This window comes from Salmo trutta, chromosome 12 (genome assembly GCF_901001165.1).
Source record: "Salmo trutta chromosome 12, fSalTru1.1, whole genome shotgun sequence".
Lineage (NCBI taxonomy): Eukaryota > Metazoa > Chordata > Actinopteri > Salmoniformes > Salmonidae > Salmo > Salmo trutta.
The window spans coordinates 29682395-29690096 of record NC_042968.1 but is presented as its reverse complement, the minus strand read 5'-3'; positions in this window follow the sequence as shown (position 1 = coordinate 29690096).

The window sequence follows — 7702 nt, the reverse complement described above, 5'->3', positions numbered from 1 at the left end:
TCTGTGTTCTGTGTGGTGCATAGGTTGGATATATCCAAGGTATGCATCAAATTGTATGTGTAGACTTAACAGAAATAGTAGCAAAATGGCAATGTTTGACTGCAGAATTTATTACCCAGCATTGATGCAATGATGTCGTCGGTCCATGTTTTTAAAAGAATATAGGAATTTTAGCTTCTCTTGTGCCAAGTTTGAAAGTGAAACTCTGTTGCACCACCTAATACAGAACATACATGTATGTCCCTGGCTGGAAATGACTAACCATTGCCAGGTTTGTCAAGCTCCTATTTATTTGCTACAGAATCAAATAACATTGTATTTGTCACATGCACTGAAAACAACAGGTGTAGACTTTACTGTGAAATCCTTACTTATGAGCCATTTCACAACAATGCAGAGTTAAAAAGTAAGACACATTTGCATTTGTTTTTTAAAGGAAATAGTAACAAGATAAAATAGCAATAATGAGACTGAATACAAGTTAGTACCGAGTCAATGTGCAGGGGTACGAGGTAGTTGAGGTAGTATGTACAGTTGAAGTCAGAAGTTTACATACACCTTAGTCAAATACATTTAAACTCAGTTTTTCACAATTCCTGACATTTAATCCTAGTAAAAATTCCATCTTAGGTCAGTTAGGATCACCACTTTATTTTAAGAATGTGAAATGTCAGAATAATAGTAGAGAGAATGATTTATTTCAGCTTTTATTTCTTTCATCACATTCCCAGTGGGTCAGACTTTTACATACACTCAATTAGTATTTGGTAGCATTGCCTTTAAATTGTTTTAACTTAGGTCAAACATTTCGGGTAGCCTTCCACAAGCTTCCCACAATAAGTTGGGTGAATTTTGGCCCATTCCTCCTGACAGAGCTGGTGTAACTGAGTCAGGTTTGTAAGCCTCCTTGCTCACACACACTTTTTAAGTTCTGCCCACACATTTTCTATGGGATTGAGGTCAGGACCTTGTGATGGCCACTCCAATACCTTGACTTTGTTGACCTTAAGCCATTTTGCCAACTTTGGAAGTATGCTTGGGGTCATCGTCCATTTGGAAGACCCATTTGCGACCAAGCTTTAACTTCCTGACTGATGTCTTGAGATGTTGCTTCAATATATCCACATAATTTTCCTTCCACATGATGCCATCTATTTTGTGAAGTGCACCAGTCCCTTCTGCAGCAAAGCACCCCCACAACATGATACTGCCACCCCCGTGCTTCACGGTTGGGATGGTGTTCTTCAGCTTGCAAGCCTCCCCCTTTTTCTTCCAAACATAACCATGGTCATTATGGCCAAACAGTTCTATTTTTGTTTCATCAGACCAGAGGGCATTTCTCCAAAAGTACGATCTTTGTCCCCATGTGCAGTTGCAAACCGTAGTCTAGATTTTTTTATGGTGGTTTTGGAGCAGTGGCTTCTTCCTTGCTGAGCGGCCTTTCAGGTTATGTTGATATAGGACTCGTTTTACTGTGGATATAGATACTTTTGTATCTATATACTTTTCGCACCAAAGTACATTCATTTCTCCTTCCTGAGCGGTATGACGGCTGCGTGGTCCCATGGTGTTTATACTTGTGTACTATTGTTTGTACAGATGTATGTGGTACCTTCAGGCGTTTGGAAATTGTTCCCAAGGATGAACCAGACTTGTGGAGGTCTACAATTTTTTTTCTGAGGTCTTGGCTGATTTCTTTTGATTTTCCCATGATGTCAAGCAAAGAGGCACTGAGTTTGAAGGTAGGCCTTGAAATACATCCACAGGTGCACCTCCAATTGACTCAAATTATGTCAGTTAGCCTATCAGAAGCTTCTAAAACCATGACATTATTTTCTGGAATTTTCCAAGCTGTTTAGAGGCACAGTCAACTCAGTGCATGTAAACTTCTGACCCACTGGAATTGTGATACAGTGAATTCTAAGTTAAATAATCTGTCTGTAAACAATTGTTGGAAAAAATTACTTGTGTCATACACAAAGTCAATGTCCTAACCGACTTGCCAAAACTATAGTTTGTTAACAAGAAATTTGTTGAGTAGTTGAAAAATGAGTTTTAATTACATTTTACATTTTAGCAGACACTCTTATCCAGAGCAACTTACAGTAGTGAATGCATACATTTCATACAATTTCATACATTTTTTTTTTTTTTTTTTGCCCTGTGCTGGCCCCCCGTGGGAATCGAACCCACAACCCTGGTGTTGCAAACACCATGCTCTACCAACTGAGCTACAGGGAAGGCTAATGACTCCAACCTAAGTGTATGTAAACTTCCAACTTCAACTGTACATGTAGGTAGGGGTAAAAGTGACGAGGCAATCAGGATAAATAATAAACAGAGTAACAGCAGCGTTTGTGAAAGTGTGTCTGTGTGTGTGGCGTCAATATGCGTGTGTGTGCGTGTGTGTGCGTGTGTGTGCGTGTGTGTGTGTGTGTGTGTGTGTGTGTGTGTGTGTGAGTGCATGTTGTCGTATGTAGTCTATGTGTGTTGGTGTGTCAGTGTAGTATGTGTAAGTGTGTGGGTAGAGTCCAGTGAGTGTGCACAGATCCAGTGCAACAGAGTCAGTGCAAATAAAAAGGGTGTCAATGCAAATAGTCAGGGTAGCCATTTGATTAACTGTTCAACAGTCTTATGGCTTGGGGGTCGAAGCTGTTCAGAGAAACTTGTTGTGTGAGTAACAGCACACCTGTGTGGAAGGACATAAAATAACTCAACGGTAAGTCTTGGGAAAAGGTCTCATAAAATGCATTATATTTCCTAAGGCCTATACATACAACATACTGTATGAGGTGTTGCCTGCATTATTTTTCCTAAGGCCTATACATACAACATACCAGTGGTGGAAAAAGTACCCAATTGTCATACTTTAGTAAAAGTTAACATACCTTAATAGAAAATTACTCAAGTAAAAGAGAAAGTGACCCAGTAAAATACTACTTGAGTAAAAGTCTGAAAGTATTTGGGTTTAAATATACTTAAGTATCAAAAGTAAATGTAATTGCTAAAATATACTTAAGTATTGAAAGTAAAAGTAAAAGTATAAATAATTTCAAATTCCTTATATTTGGTAAACCAGATGGCACCATTTTCTTGTTTTTTTATTGACAGATATCCAGGGGCACACTCCAACGCTCAGACATCATTTACAGACAAAGCATTTGTGTTTAGTGAGTCCGCCAGATCAGAGGCAATAGGGATGACCGTGGATGTTCTCTTGATAAGTGCATGAATTTGACCATTTTCCCATCCTGCTAAGCATTCAAAATGTAACGAGTACTTTTGGGTTTCATAGAAAATGAATGGAGTAAAAATAACATTATTTTCTTTAGGAATGTAGTGAAGTAAAATTAAAAGTTGTAAAAAATAGAAATAGTAAAGTAAAGTACAGTTACCCAAAAAAAGTACTTTCAAGTATTTTTACTTAAGTACTTTACACCACTGCAACATATAGTATGAGGTGTTGCATGCATTATTTTTCCTAAGGCCTATACATACCTCATAGCTAGGCTACAAGAAAAAAAAACTTCTGTACATTCCTACAGGTACTTGTCCAGGCACATGGCACATGTCTGCTGCCTCTTGGGAGCCCTGTGAATTGTTAATCCATGGCCTGGTTCCCAGGATGGTGTGTTTTGTTGCTCTCTTGGCCCATTCCTTCTGTACTTTAGGTAACTATGGGCTGTAGACAATACAAAGGAAAGGACTTTTGTCTCATCACCTCTTTTCACCCTATTGTTTCCCCAAGCCTCAGGAGTGGTGGATCCCTTCACATTGAAATTCTTCTGGTGAAGGTCTTTCTCTCTCTCTCTCTCTCTCTCTCTCTCTCTCTCTCTCTCTCTCTCTCTCTCTCTCTCTCTCTCTCTCTCTCAGCCTCCCTCCCACTGAGTGTATGAAACTCAGATGAAAGCTTTTAGGGCATGCTGTGTCAGAGAAAGTGTGTTTAAGACATTATATGGTTGGTGGTTTCCTATATTACAGGGACTGTGAAGTACACTGCTCAAAAAAATAAAGGGAACACTTAAACAACACAATGTAACTCCAAGTCAATCACACTTCTGTGAAATCAAACTGTCCACTTAGGAAGCAACACTGATTGACAATACATTTCACATGCTGTTGTGCAAATGGAATAGACAACAGGTGGAAATTATAGGCAATTAGCAAGACACCCCCAGTAAAGGAGTGGTTCTGCAGGTGGTGACCACAGACCACTTCTCAGTACCTATGCTTCCTGGCTGATGTTTTGGTCACTTTTGAATGCTGCCGGTGCTTTCACTCTAGTGGTAGCATGAGACGGAGTCTACAACCCACACAAGTGGCTCAGGTAGTGCAGCTCATCCAGGATGGCACATCAATGCGAGCTGTGGCAAGAAGGTTTGCTGTGTCTGTCAGCGTAGTGTCCAGAGCATGGAGGCGCTACCAGGAGACAGGCCAGTACATCAGGAGCCGTGGAGGAGGCCGTAGGAGGGCAACAACCCAGCAGCAGGACCGCTACCTCCGCCTTTGTGCAAGGAGGAGCAGGAGGAGCACTGCCAGAGCCCTGCAAAATGACCTCCAGCAGGCCACAAATGTGCATGTGTCTGCTCAAATGGTCAGAAACAGACTCCATGAGGGTGGTATGAGGGCCCGACGTCCACAGGTGGGGGTTGTGCTTACAGCCCAACACCGTGCAGGACGTTTGGCATTTGCCAGAGAACACCAAGATTGGCAAATTCGCCACTGGCGCCCTGTGCTCTTCACAGATGAAAGCAGGTTCACACTGAGCACATGTGACAGACGTGACAGAGTCTGGAGACGCCGTGGAGAACGTTCTGCTGCCTGCAACATCCTCCAGCATGACCGGTTTGGCGGTGGGTCAGTCATGGTGTGGGGTGGCATTTCTTTGGGGGGCTGCACAGCCCTCCATGTGCTCGCCAGAGGTAGCCTGACTGCCATTAGGTACCGAGATGAGATCCTCAGACCCCTTGTGAGACCATATGCTGGTGCGGTTGGCCCTGGGTTCCTCCTAATGCAAGACAATGCTAGACCTCATGTGGCTGGAGTGTGTCAGCAGTTCCTGCAAGAGCAAGGCATTGATGCTATGGACTGGCCCGCCCGTTCCCCAGACCTGAATCCAATTGAGCACATCTGGGACATCATGTCTCGCTCCATCCACCAACGCCACGTTGCACCACAGACTGTCCAGGAGTTGGCGGATGCTTTAGTCCAGGTCTGGGAGGAGATCCCTCAGGAGACCATCCGCCACCTCATCAGGAGCATGCCCAGGCATTGTAGGGAGGTCATACAGGCACGTGGAGGCCACACACACTACTGAGCCTCATTTTGACTTGTTTTAAGGACATTACATCAAAGTTGGATCAGCCTGTAGTGTGGTTTTCCACTTTAATTTTGAGTGTGACTCCAAATCCAGACCTCCATGGGTTGATAAATTGGATTTCCATTGATTATTTTTGTGTGATTTTGTTGTCAGCACATTCAACTATGTAAAGAAAAAAGTATTTGATAAGATTATTTCATTCATTCAGATCTAGGATGTGTAATTTTAATGTTCCCTTTATTTTTTTGAGCAGTGTATGGTGGGACTGGGATGTATGATGGGACTGTGATGTATGATGGGACTGATGTATGATGTCTCATAAAATGCATTATTCTTCCTAAGGCCTATACATACAACATACCAGTGGTGGATGATGGGACTGTGATGTATGATGAGACTGTGATGTATGATGGGACTGTGATGTATGATGGGACTGTGATGTATGATGGGACTGTGATGTATGATGGACTGTGATGTATGATGGGACTGTGATGTATGATGGGACTGTGATGTATGATGGGACTGTGATGTATGATGGACTGTGATGTATGATGGACTGTGATGTATGATGGGACTGTGATGTATGATGGACTGTGATGTATGATGGGACTGTGATGTATGATGGGACTGATGTATGATGTCTCATAAAATGCATTATTCTTCCTAAGGCCTATACATACAACATACCAGTGGTGGATGATGGGACTGTGATGTATGATGAGACTGTGATGTATGATGGGACTGTGATGTATGATGGACTGTGATGTATGATGGACTGTGATGTATGATGGACTGTGATGTATGATGGGACTGTGATGTATGATGGGACTGTGATGTATGATGGGACTGTGATGTATGATGGACTGTGATGTATGATGGGACTGTGATGTATGATGGGACTGTGATGTATGATGGGACTGTGATGTATGATGGACTGTGATGTATGATGGGACTGTGATGTATGATGGGACTGATGTATGATGTCTCATAAAATGCATTATTCTTCCTAAGGCCTATACATACAACATACCAGTGGTGGATGATGGGACTGTGATGTATGATGAGACTGTGATGTATGATGGGACTGTGATGTATGATGGGACTGTGATGTATGATGGGACTGTGATGTATGATGGGACTGTGATGTATGATGGGACTGTGATGTATGATGGGACTGTGATGTATGATGGGACTGTGATGTATGATGGACTGTGATGTATGATGGGACTGTGATGTATGATGGACTGTGATGTATGATGGGACTGTGATGTATGATGGGACTGGGATGTATGATGAGACTGTGATGTATGATGGACTGTGATGTATGATGGGACTGTGATGTATGATGGGACTATGATGTATGATGGGACTGTGATGTATGATGGGACTGTGATGTATGATGGGACTGTGATGTATGATGGACTGTGATGTATGATGGGACTGTGATGTATGATGGGACTGGGATGTATGATGGGACTGGGATGTATGATGGGACTGGGATGTATGATGGGACTGTGATGTATGATGGGACTGTGATGTATGATGGGACTGTGATGTATGATGGGACTGTGATGTATGATGGACTGTGATGTATGATGGGACTGTGATGTATGATGGGACTGTGATGTATGATGGGACTGGCATGTATTTCCCACGTGTTTCTATCTACACATAAAGGGAATTGCCGTAAAGTAGTCGGTCTCTATGTTTTGTGTTTCCTTCAGTGAGTGTTAATGGTGAGAAACTTCAATTCTGAATGAACTTGTCCTTTCTCTCCAGACTAGAGAGACAATCCTACTCTGGCAAGCTGTGACCAATGGTTTACATGTGTTTGACACCCTGCTAACTTTTTCTCACACACTGACGGTTGTTTCCTCATTTTGCACCAAACGTTCAGAGCTTGGCAGAGTCCTCTTGCTGATGTGCTCAGCACATATAACTCACGTCACACCATTTACCCACTGTAATTTTCCATAATTACATTGTCACACCGATAACTGTGACTCACAGAAAGTCAAAGAGGAGATGATAATCAGTGTCAAACCTGTTATATCTCCTTTTCAGTGTGCAGTTGAGTGTAGCCTATTACACTCCATGCAAGCAACATCAGTGAAGCAAGACATGAGCCAAGGCCATTGGTTAGTTGACAGTCATATGATGTAGGTAAGCCTCAGGCTGTTTCGGCCTCTGTCAGTGTGACACCAGTGGATTTTAGTCAGCAGCCCAGTTCCCAGAGCAGTGATGAAGACCAGAAGTGAAACTGTGAACTCCACAGGAACCACAGGCTCATCCTCACATAGACTGACCAGGCTCGCTGAAACATTCACTGTGATTGGTTAGGCTTAGGTTCAGACAAGACAGGAGCACCTGCTGGGGCAGCAG